Source organism: Macadamia integrifolia, chromosome 1 (assembly GCF_013358625.1).
Source record: "Macadamia integrifolia cultivar HAES 741 chromosome 1, SCU_Mint_v3, whole genome shotgun sequence".
NCBI lineage: Eukaryota > Viridiplantae > Streptophyta > Magnoliopsida > Proteales > Proteaceae > Macadamia > Macadamia integrifolia.
The window spans coordinates 20,742,411-20,755,575 of record NC_056557.1 but is presented as its reverse complement, the minus strand read 5'-3'; the positions used below and the strand labels follow the sequence as shown (position 1 = coordinate 20,755,575).

At 42.1% G+C, this 13,165-nt stretch overlaps 1 long non-coding RNA gene across 1 annotated transcript; it reads right to left on the bottom strand.

Annotated features, from left to right (window-relative positions):
- Positions 1-5,470: 5,470 nt before the first annotated feature.
- Positions 5,471-7,348, bottom strand: LOC122076350. The gene is made up of 2 exons (XR_006139478.1): positions 7,078-7,348; positions 5,471-5,918 (listed from the first exon to the last, which is right to left on the bottom strand). It is a non-coding gene; the product is annotated as an uncharacterized LOC122076350 (long non-coding RNA).
- Positions 7,349-13,165: the final 5,817 nt, after the last annotated feature.

Genomic DNA, 13,165 nt, shown 5'->3' with positions numbered 1-13,165 from the left:
TTCATGGGGAGTTAGCTGCACCTACAAATGATATAAATACTACAGTTGTTTTAGCTTTACTCACGTTAGTGGCATATTTCTATAAGCTTTCTTCTTAGTTTTGTGCGGGTGTTTGGTTCTGAAGTCACCAAGTTTTCTGCATTCCAAACAAACCACGTCCTTCTTATCAAAAGTTGTTTCTTTAGATTTTGATTTGATTTACCTTTGTCTCTATAGGACTTGTTCTTATATGGTATTTTCCTTTTCTTCTTGAGGATTTTTTTTAAGCGTCTTGTGATGGGAGATATTTCTCTCGATATCAAAGTCTTTATCATCATCGTCGCTTATTTCCTTGGATGCTTGGGAAGATTTTAAGGCAATTGTTCTTTTTTGTTCTCTGTGACTTGGTTGTCTGCCTTTAATTCCACTTCATGGGTTTGCAATAATCCCAAAATGTAGTCCAATGATATCTTGCTAGTCACGAGCTTATTCTATTGCCGTCTTCTTTGGTCTCTAAGTTGTAGGTAGTGATCTCAAGATTTTTCTGACTTTTTCAGCATTAGTATAGGTTTTACCTAAACTCTTAAGACTATTAACAATGTCAGTGAATTTAGTGAACATTTCTGAGATAGTTTCATTTTCTTCCCTTACAAAAGATTCATAACCTGAGACAAGTTGATCTATCTTATTTCTTTTACCTCTTTAGTACCTTCATATGCTACTATTAGCATGTCTCATATTTCTTTAGTCGTACAACATATGATCACTCAATTGAATTCCTCCTCGGTCAAGGCATACTACAAGAAGGTCAATACTCTAAAGTGTTATGAAAAAATAGTCAAGTTGTCGGCGGTCCATTCAGATTTTTCCTTTGGCACCGTCTTTCCATCTATAATTTTGGTGACAACGTAGGATCCTTTTTCTGTGGCTCTCTAAATGAAAATATTATATCCACAAAAAAAAATTAAATCTAGATTTCCAAAATGAGAAATTTTCTCCACTGAAGTATGGAGGCCTAGATGCATTCATACCTTTAGGTGGTCCTTGGAATGTGGTCATAGTTTTTGACTCACTTAAAACAAATTAGTCTTAAAAGATTGAGCTCCCGTTCTGAGACCAATTGAAATAACCTACAGCGAGGTGAATAAGTTATACTAGTGGTTTTTTAAATATTTTTTATTTAGTGTTCCTAAGTGTGATTGTAAATTAAAAAATAATAATAATAAAGTTAAGCACAATCACACAACACCAAGATTTATAGTGGTTCGAAGTCCACTCCCTACAACTTGTAAGGTATTCTACTATATTTTCCCTTTCAATACTGTAACTAGAGATGAAAACCTTTACATAATCTTTTAAGGACATAATCTTTTAAGGATAAGAGGATCTGTACAATCTCTTTCACAGGTAGAGAGGGACCTTATAACTCTTTTGAGAATAAGAGGATCCTACACAACACCTAATTACAATCTAGATATTGTGTACTTACAACCGTCTAACACCAAAGTTACTTGACTCTTGAACTAATACAAAATAAAGAGTGGAATAAGATTAGAGTTACCTATTTATGTGGTGCAATGATGAAATGCAAGAATGAAAATGATGCACCTTTCAATAGGCTTGATAAATCAATAGAAAAGTAGAAGACTTTGAGTAGGATCTCGAGTTTCACTTGTAATAATGAAGTTGACTAATAGCTCAAGAATGTGTAAAATACTTTCACTTTCAATTGCACTTTTACAGTCTCTCTAATGCTTGGTATTATTTAATTAAAAGCATTAGTGGTACTTATAGGTGAGATTAGGGGCAAAAATATGTAGGCGATCATTTTTGAGACTTACCAGTCGACTGCCCAAAAGAACTGTTGGAAAAAATAGCCATTGGAGCCATCCAGTTTCATACCGATCAATCGGACGGGTACCAATCAACCGGGGCTTTCAGCCGGTTGATCAGCTATCAGTTCGACCACTCCTAACTTTTGACAAATTTTTGAAAAACTGACCTTTCATCAGTATTTGGGCCATAACTTCCTTGTCCAACATCAGATTGGTCTGATTCTAAGTGCGTTGGATTTGTAACTTGAATCTCTACAATTTTAAGGAGGGGACCATCTTTTGATATCTACTTTAAGGTTATCCAAAATTCCCCTGAATAGGGTCATTATAGTTTCCATAGAAATTTCCTAAGACATGTTATACCTAACATGTTCCTAACCATTTTTAGGTCTTGATCCTTCGTCATAGGCACTTACTAAGGTCATTCTAAGATGCATGAGTGCAATACATGAAGTGTGAGTGCACTGTTACATACTCAAGATGCATTTACACACAACAACCTTAATCTATCTTGTAGGAACTTCTTCAACCATCTTTATGTTGGTCTTGCAATGCTTGATGTATTTCCATCTTCTATCAAGTCTTTAAGACGTACTTGTCTTGTACTCTTCATGTTTTGACACCTTGAGTCTTTGGTCTTAGGGATTGATGTACACCAAGCAGCACTCAACAATGTATAGTTAAATTAGTTACTTGTTTATTATCATCAAAACCAACTTAGGAGTATGAGCATTCCCCAACACTTATTAATGCAATCAATAACTGCTAACATCTCTTTCTAATAGGTGGAAAATCCTAAATTTTTACTACACAAAGCTTTACTAAGATACGCTATTGGTCTGCAACCTTACATTAATGCACCTCCAATACCTCTGTCAGAGGCATCACACCTTAGTACAAAGGGTTGAGAAAAATCAGGTAAGACAAGCACAACAGGGTTGAGAAAAATCAGGTAAGACAAGCACAGGTGTTGTGAACATAGCTTCGTTGAGCTGTTCAAAAGCTTCCTCAGCCTCCCCATCATAATTTGTCCCAAATGATTAATTTTAGGTTTCCCAAAAGCACATTTACTCCTCTTAAAAAACAACTGGTTTTGTTGTAGGATTGTAAAAACAATATTCAAATTGGTCTTCCCAACTTCTACTATAGACCAAGATATCGTAAGGAAAAACCAACACATATCATAAGAAAAAACCAACACATATTTCCTTGGGCAAGGTTTAAAAACCTCATTAATGAGAACTTGAAAGGTGGAAGGAGCATTTATTAGCCCGAAAGGCATAACTAAGAATTCTTAGTGCCCCTCACGAGTTCTAAAACCTTTCTTTGGGATATCAGGAGGGTGAACCCTATCTTGATGATAATCAGACCTTAGATCAAGTTTTGAAAAAAGCATTGCCCCATGAAGCTCATCTAGCAGTTCATCAATAATTAGGAGAGGAAATTTGTATTTTATGGTTAGTTGCTTCAATGCTCTATAATCAACACACACCCTCCAAGAATTGTCTTTTTTATTAACCAACAATAATGGAGAAGAAAAAGGACAAAGGTTGGGCCTAATTACTCTTGTAGACAACAACGCTTGCACCAACTTTTCAATCTCATTTTTTTGCACATGGATATCTGCAGGGTCTAATGCTTACTGGTTCACTACCCTCTTTGAGAGGAATTCAATGATCCTGAGTCCTTTAAGGGGTTGGCCCTTGGGCTCTTCGAAGATAACAGAAAACTGATCAAATGCAGAAAGAAAGAATAACTGAGCCATAATCCCATGTGTTGTCTTATTAAGAATCTTCCTCGTTGACTTTCTAGATAACAATTTGAGAGTGGCTTCTTCTATACTGCCTCTGATAGTAATCATTTTACCATCCAACTTCAACTTCATTTTGAGCTTCTTGAAATCCCAAAAAATGGGACATAGAGTGCCAACCACTGTATTCCTAGCACCACATCAAATCCCCCCAGGGGTATGACCCTCGTTTCAGTCTAAAACTCTTGTCCTTGCATAACCCATTTGAACTCTGTACAAGCTGAATCACTCACAATTCGACCTCCATCATGAACAGCAACCCATAATTTAGTATTAGGTTGTAACTTACATTTAAGTAGATTGGTAGCTTCTGGATCAAGAAATTTTGAGTACTTCTTAAATCAATCAATATAGTGAATGATTTGCATTTAAAAAAATCCCTTTACCCTCATTGTATCATATGATACAGTACCCGAGAGAGCATGAACATAAATCTTCATTCTACTATCTTCTTCACTCTCTATTTCAGAATTTTCTTGCAATTCTTATTGCATCAATTGCTGAATTTCTTAACCTTCCTCTTCTCCAATCATCAAATATAACTACTTGTTTTTGCATCGATACCCAATAGTAAACTTTTCATCACAATTATAACACAATCTCTTCTCTCTTCTTGCTAGCATTTCCGTAACAGATAGCATTTTGATCGGAAGTATGTGGGATCCTTGATTCTTGTACGTAGTAGGCTGCGAAAACATAGCTTATGCGTAAGTTCTGGTTTGACCTCCTAACCATAGCTTCAGTGGCTTCTTCTTGCAATCTTTCCAAACCAATATTTTTAGACATGCTTGTTGGTTGAAACATATGCAGCCCTACCTTTATTTCTTCTTTCAAACCACTATAATCGACTCACATAAAATTTCTCAGGTAATTTTTTGGTACGATCGGCCAATTCTTCAAACATATCTTAGTAAATTCTGACAATGGAAGTCTGCTTCAAATTGGTTAACTCTCCAACTGGATCATCATAAGCTAATTCACCAAATCTTATATAAAGATCACAAACACATTCATTCTATAAATAAGTCCCCTTCATAAAGCCACCCATTGGCACCATTGAATGGCCTTTCCTTCCAATTGAATCGATGATAACTACACCACAAGGAATCAATTGGATCGGGTCTTGTCAATTATGATCCAAATTGGATTGGAATCCTTTGGAACAGTCAAAAAAAAAAAAAAAAAATAATCCTAGAATCAATTCTCAAATCTAGAAACTCACCAATTCTAGGGTTTTGGATCATCAATTGACCGTATTGAATCACCTAGAATCGATCATGGCCGATTCTGATCCACAATAAATCAGTCGGATTCCGGATTCTTAAAACAATGGTTTATATAGGCCAGTCATTGCAGTTCATATCATAATATATGGGCTGGTCGGTAGGACGCCCAAAATTCTAAGCTAATATTCAATGCACGTTGGGAGCAAGATGGACGTATGATTATGAAACTATGAAACTAACTACTCAAGAAAGATTTTACCAAAAAAAGACAAAAACTACTCAAGAAAGAAGGAAGAACAATAAAACAGAATCTCTGAAAAGGAAAAAATATTCATCTGAAAGGCTATATGCAGACTTGCATATAAGTAATAATATTTTCATTTAATTTATTATATAATGTAAGAAAATGAGAACAAAGTAGATTATTTTGTATATCATTCTTCCTATATTGCATTAGCCAAAATTTTATTCAAATGCATATTTCCACTAGAGAATTGATGTGGATTGATATGGTCTTTCAGTTCTGTATCAGAATCTCCCAGTATGGATGTCTATCTATTTCTCACTCCCCTGTTTCCATGCACATTGTTTTAATTCAGAAACGAATACAAGAACAGACATTAACCATAAGAAGCAGCAAACTTGGTTGGAGAAGAATGTGCTATTCTACACACATGTACACAAATAGCTACAAGAGAGAAAAATAATAAGAACAGAATAAATATAGATTGAGCCGTTCCCGCCAATATCACACCACATTCACTTGCTTTACCACCACCATTAAAGGCCAGAGAAACATAAGGAGGAAAATAAGAAGAGAATAAGTTGAATGACTTGAACTGGGTGAATGGGTTTTCTGACACCAACCCACATCTCAGATAATGAGCTGACTTGAAATGAATGAGTGGGCTTTCTGCCACCAACCCACATCTCAAACAAGCTAAAGAAAAGCATTTGCTTCACATTTTTCAGAAGCAGTGTCAAATCAAACCATACTTGCCATGAAGAAGTACCAGCAGCTTCAACCTCCACCATATTCCCCACTCCTGGTCCTTGGGCGTCTCTTCTCTGCCACCACATCAAACACCCAAAGACAAACAATGAGAGAAAGATACCCCTCCTCACCTCACCAACGTTTTTTAATACCAAAGCCAATATCTTCCATAAAAAAGACAATCTCTCTCTCAATTTTTTGGTCAATCAGATAAAACTGACAAAGTACCCCGGATTTTACGTACGTATAAAAATTGAGAGTTCAAAAGATCATGTGGGGGAGGAGAGGGGAGTCGATATTTGTTTTTGTGCTAATATTATTTTAATTTAAATAAGGCCCGGGCCCCTCCCCCGGAGGGGTAAAACCGTTATTAACTGTCATTTCGAAGCCCATTTTAATAAGCATAGAGCAGTACAGTAGTGTCTTATTAATTAATTGCCCCAAGAGCTAACAAGACGATACAGTGACGACGATAAGTCATTAACCTCGAGGAATGTCGACCGTACAATAGTATTTTGGTCGTTTTCGGTGATGCAATCTCGATACCAACCGTCCGTTGTGGGACCAGATGCCATATGTACGGCGATGTTGGTCGGTGATGCAATCTGGAATATCAACCGTCCGATGTAGGACAAGATGCCGTATGTACGGCGAGGTATGTAAGAGACTAAGGAACATTTTGGACAATGCACCTGCAACCGTTCTTCTTCCCTAAATAGGAATTGAAGTTATCAGAGTGGGAGGAAACACGGAATGTCTCGAGGAAAAGTCGATTAAAGAAAAGAGATTTGAAGAGGAAAAGGGGATTGATCCGAAGCAGTTATGGCTTCAACGGCTCTGGCTAAACCTCTGATCTGTATAAGGGGGGAGAAATCAAGAGATTCGAAGAGAAAAAACAAAAAAAAGAGAAGAGTTATATTTTGGAGACTCGGAAATCTCCGGCGACAGAGAAGATGAAGAGAAAGCGGTGTCTTCATTGAAGAACTTTCGTTGCTTTAGACAAACGTTACCATTTATGTTTTCATCTTCCTCAACCGCAAAACCCTAAAACAGAAGAAAGGGGGGAAAAGTGTTTCTAAAGACAGATTTCAGATCTAATGGAGAGAGAAAGAAATTGAGGAGGCCAACAATCGTTTTCGTTCCTTGAGAATGATAGTAGCACAGAGCCAAGACAGACAAGAGATAACGAAACATAATTGCACGAAAGGTGAGAGATGTATAGAGCATTCGTACCTTTCGGTTTCCAAAACAAGAACCTGAAATGCAGGCCACTCGATTTGAAGCCAATGATGCTCCTAAGTTGTTCCGATTGAGAGAAGCTTTATCTATTCAAAATCTCGACTTCTCAGGATGGAATAGGATGAGTTTTGTGAGAAAATTTGAAGAAGTGAAAACGCTTTCGCCATGAAAGGTGTTTGTTAGTTTGTTTCTGTTTTTATCAGAGCAGAAGAAAGAAAAGGCATAGAGAGAGAGAGAGAGAGAGGCATTCGAAGCATTTGACTGAAAAGTACTACTTAATAGCAGTTACCACTTTTACTAAACCTCGGTTGAATCACTTTGGAATAAACCCCTCATACCTTCGAGAATTACAGGAAATGCCCACACGTGTTCCGTTGAAGCTCGCCCCTGGGTTGGGCGAATCCGGTCCATCCTGGTCGAACCGTCTAAGTCGATCATTTGGGTCCTTCGGATGAGCAGAGTCAGCAAACAAGACTGAAAGCTGGAGATATATCTTGTCACCATGGCTCATGGTTTTAGGTATTTGGATCGGTCATATCGGCTGTGTCGTATCAGGATCGGCTGAAACTGATCTTGATATCTGATCGATTTAGGATTAGATATTATATCGATATTAAAGGTAAAATCATCCAAAATAAATAAATAAAAAATAAAGGTAATATTAATCGATTCGGATAGATAAATTAGTATCGTATCAGTATTAGTTGAGATCGATATTAATACCCCTTGTCGCTCCTCTGAACGTCAAAGGCAGGGCTCGACACATGATGTTTTCCGAGACTTGGTGGAACTGCATCACAACTTTAAAGCCTTCCAGATGATCGACGGGGTCTCCAGACCCATTGTAGGTATCATATTTGGGTAGACGAAAACCAATTGGGAGCGGGTCCCTCATGACTTCATCAGCTAGAGCCGTGTCATTGGTGAGGTCCGGTTCGCGAGTTCCCTTCTGGTTTTTTGCTACCTTTTGGATCTCGTCCTTCAGGTCTAGGATCATCTGCTTCAACCCTGAGTCACGTAACTGTTTGTCCCCTTGACGCGGTTCTTTATGCCTGGGCCCCGTGATGCGTCGCATTCCTTCTTTGGGTGTGGGGCTTTCCCTCATTGCTTGATTTCGAGGATTCCGGCCAGACCTTATCGATCCTGAGCAACTCCGGTTCTCGTCTTGAGGTCACTCTGGCTAGACATGGGAGCCTCGCGCTGCTCCACCGGTCTTGTGAGAGACAACTTTGGAGATCTCTTTCATTGTCTCGGCCATTCGGTCATACTTCTCCTGAAGGGTGTCGAATTGCTCCCTCGTCACATATTCCTGCGCCTTAGGAGGGGGTGGAACAATTCTAAAAAACAAAAGCAGCGCCGAATATAAATTTGAATGAGGGAGAACCTTCGGAAGGGCTCCCTCCCTCGACGGACATCAGGGAAGAACGGGGAAACAACGATCAGGAAGGTTCCGTGAGGGACCAGCGCTCGGCCGAACATCCGGTGTGCAGGGATAGTGATCCTCCACCCCCTCCTAGGGCGCAGGAATATGTGACGAGGGAGCAGTTCGACGCCCTTCAGGAGAAGTATGACCGAATGGCTGAGACAAAGAAAGAGGTCTCCAAAGCCGTCTCTCATAAGACTGATGGAGCAGCGCAAGGGTCATGTCTAGCCAGAGCTACCTCAAGACGAGGACCGGAGTAGCTCAGGATCGATAAGGTCTGGTCAGAATCCTTAAAATCGAGCAATGAGGGAAAGCCCCGCAACCAAAGAAAGAACGCGGTGGGTCACGGGAGCCCGGCATGAAGAACCGCGTCAAGGGGACAAATAGTTACGTGACTCAGGGTTGAAGCAGATGATCCTAGACCTGAAGGACGAGATCTGGAAGGTAGCAGAAAATCAGAAGAGAACTCGCGAGCCGGACCTCACCAATGACACGGCTCTAGCTGATGAAGTCATGAGGGACCCGCTCCCGATTGGTTTTCGTCTGCCCAAATATGATACCTACGACGGGTCTGGAAACCCCGTCGATCATCTAGAAGGCTTTAAGGTTGTGATGCAGTTCCACCGAGTCTCGAAAAACATCATGTGTCGAGCCCTGCCTTTGACTTTCAGAGGAGCAGCAAGGTTATGGTACAACTGCTTGCCGACAAAATCGATCCACAACTTCAGCGATTGGAGTGACTTCTTCGTGAAGGGATTCTCCAGTAGCCAACCCCTTCAGAAGACCACGTTGAACCTAACCAACATAAAACAACATGAAGGAGAGTCACTGCAAAACTAAATAAAGCACTTCCAGCAAGAGAAGATCACGATCAGAGGTCTGGACCCGAAAGAAGAGTTCACGGCCCTGCTGGGAGGTGTCAAGGATAAAGAACCAAAAAGGTCTTTGACGAAGCATACACCAAGGAACCTAACCGAGTTGAGGGCTCGGTGTGATAAGTACATCCAGATGGAAGAAACCCTTCAAGCCGATGAAGAAGTTGAAGAGAAAACGAGGAGGAAAAGGATCTTAAGAGGCGACGACAAACCTTCCGAAGAGGGCAAAAGACGATAGTCCGAATGTGGTCGGGCACCCAGTCCACCAAAGAAGTTCAAGAAATACGCGCCCCTGAACCGAAAACGAATGGATGTGCTAATGCAGATAAAAGACTCCCCAGATGCCAGAGCCATGAAGTCGCCAGTGAAGATGGGACGACACCCTGAGAGACGCAATATGGACAAATATTGCCACTTCCACAGGGACCACGGCCACGACACTGAAGATTGTTGGCACTTAAAGGGGAAAATAGAAGAAATGATCCGAAGAGTATCTAGGCCGATTCGTAGACTGCGAAAAAGAGGATGCCCAAGACTGTAATGATCGTAAGGACAACTGCCAAAGAGACGACAGAGGCCACCATGAAAGGAGGAGGCCAGCCCTCAGAGGCAATCAGGAATGGAAAAGGGACCAGACACCCGAGGAAGCCTACCATCACCTTCGGTAGACAATCTGTGGAGGCCTAGCCGCTGGAGAAAGTTCAACCTCAGCCAGGAAAGCAAAAGCCTATGCGCAAAGCGTGCATATGGCTGAATGGTCGAACAAGAAGGCGAAGACGGGGACGGTTATTTCCTTCTCAGATGACAACCTAAAAGGGGTGCACACGCCACATGACAATGCCCTGGTAATCACCATGACCATAGCCGATTGCAGAGTAAAACGGATCTTGGTGGATAACGGCAGTTCAGCTGATATCCTGTTCCTTGAAGCTTTCCAGAAGATGGGCCTGGATGAGGGAAAGCTGAAGAAGGTCGATACCCATTGCAAGGATTCTTCGGTGCCCCGATCAAAGTGGAGGGATCGGTTGAGTTGCCAGTAAGAGCTGGCACCGGAGACCGCCAGGTAATAGTCATGATCAACTTCCTGGTCGTAGGCATTACTTCGGCGTACAACGCCATACTAGGGAGAGTTGGCTTAAACTTGCTAAAGGCTGTCGTCTCCACACCACACCTCAAGATGAAGTTCCCAACCAAGAATGGTGTCGGTGAATGTTGAGGTGATCAAGAGGCATACCGGAGGTGCTACGTCACCACCTTATGGGGAAAAGAAAAGGCGGGCGAGGTGCTCTCGATAGAAGATCTGTGCAATGACACCAGTTATCAAAGGGGGGAATCGGCTAAGGAGCTGATACAAGTTGAAGCCGAAGAGGGGGATAACACTCGCCAATTCTAAGTGGGGGCTACAATGCCAAGGCAACAACGAGAAAAACTCATCTCATTTCTCTGAGACAATTCTGACTTCTTCGCCTGGTCAGCCTTAGACATGCCTGGAATAGACTGAGAAGTAATAGAGCATAATTTGAGTGTCAACCTGACTAAGAAGCCAGTATAGTAGAAGAAGAGGACCTTCGCCTCTAAAAGGCAGCAGAAGATAGATGAAGAGGTAGAGAAGTTGTTGAAGGCCCAATTCATCCGTGAAATCCAATACCCGGAGTGGATACCAATGTGGTGATGGTCCTGAAGGCTAATGGGAAATGGAGGATCTGCATCGACTTCACCAATCTGAACGAGGCCTGCCCAAAGGACGGCTATCCCCTACCGAAAATAGACCTCCTCATCGATGCCACAGCAGGACACGAGACGCTGAGCTTCATGGACACATACTCGGGGTACAATCAGATCAAGATGTCTGAGGTCGATGTCCTGAAGACATTCTTCGTGATCGAGGGGGGTTGTACTGCTATAAAGTCATGCTCTTCGGGCTAAAAAACGCAGGGGCCACCTATCAAAGGTTAGTGAATAAGATCTTCAAGGGGATGATCAGAAAAACTATGGAAGTATACGTAGAAAAGCTTGAAGGAAGAACACCATATTTGAGACTTAGAAAAGGCGTTCCAGGTGCTGAGGCAGTACGGCATGAAGCTAAACCCAACAAAGTCTACATTCGGAGTAGCATCAGGAAAGTTCCTCAGCTTTATTATCTCGGAGAGGGGAATTGAAGCCGATTCGATGAAAATACAGGCCATTCGAGATGTGAGGTCACCACAGAATGTGAAGCAAGTCCAGGAGCTAACAAGCAGAGTCGTTGCCCCAGGACTGTTCATGTCTCGGTCAGCTGACAAGTGCCTCCCTTTCTTCAAAGCCTTAAAGGGATCCAAAAAGTTCGAATGGATGGAGGAATGCGAAAAGTCCTTTGAACAACTAAAGGAGTACTTGGCTGCACCCCCGCTACTGACGAAGCCAGACGCCAGGGATACCTTGCAGTTGTACCTGACTGTATCGGCAGTGGCGATAAGTGCGGTACTGATGAAGGAAGAAGGAAGGCAACAACGGCCAATATATTACGTTAGCCGAACCCTGCTAGATGCCAAAACAAGATATAGAAAGATGGAGAAAGTGGCGTACGCCCTGGTAACAGCTGCAAGAAAACTGAGGTCCTATTTTTAATCACACACGGTATGCGTGCTCACAAACCAGCCCCTGAAGAAGATACTGCAGAGGCCGGATAGTTTGGCCGCCTGGTAAACTGGGCCATAGAGTTGGGAGAATTCGACATCCAGTACAAATCGAGAACCACAATAAAAGCACAGACCCTAGCAGACTTTATAGCCGAGACAATGCTCCCCGATGATCCCTAGGAGTTTTTCAAGGCCCGGGCAGAAAAGACCTGGACATTGTATATGGATGGTGCCTCCAACAGTGTGGGAAGCAACGTAGGGATCATACTGGTCAGCCCCAAAGGTTTCAAGATCAAGTGTGCCCTACGGTTCAACTTCGATGCCTCCAGCAATGAAGCAGAGTACGAAGCGCTAATAGTCGGAATTAATCTGGCGCGGGCTTTGATGGTACAGGAGTTAGTGGTACACAGTGACTCCCAGCTCGTGGTACAATAGGTGAATGGAGACTACGAAGCCAAAGAACAAAGGATGGTTGAGTACTTAAAGATGGTGCGAGAGAGAATAATAGCCTTCAAGGAGTTCGAGGTAAGGCAGGTGCCACGAGAAGAGAATGCTAGTCTAGACGCACTATTGTAGTTGGCAGCCTCTGACTTTGCGGACCTTGGACGATCGGTGTATTTTGAAGTGTTACCCCAACCAAGTAACGAAAGACCCCAAGAGGTGTTACCCGTTGGCGAGAACGGACCTAGCTGGATGGATGCCATAATCAGGTACTTAAAAGGTGTACTCCCTAAAGATAGGGACGAGGTAAGGAAGATACAAATGCGGTCAACACGCTTCACGCTAAAAGACGAGACACTGTATAAAATAGGGTTTACCACACCATACCTCAAATGCCTGAACCTTGTCGATGTCAAGTGCGCACTCCGAGAAGTACATGAAGAGATATGTGGCCAACATCTTGGAGCCCGGGCCTTGGCCCACAAAGTACTAAGGCATGGCCTATTCTGGCCGACCATGAGGAGGATGCAGAAGAGTTCATTAGGAAGTGCGTTAAGTGCCAAATGTTCACCCCCGTCCATTGGCAACACTCTACTGAGCTTTCCTCCCTGTCAAGCCCGGTATCATTTGCCATGTGGGGAATGGACATCCTAGTCCCGTTCCCCCTGGCGACGAGGTAAAGAAAGTTTGTTGTGGTAGCAGTAGACTACTTCACGAAGTGGGCA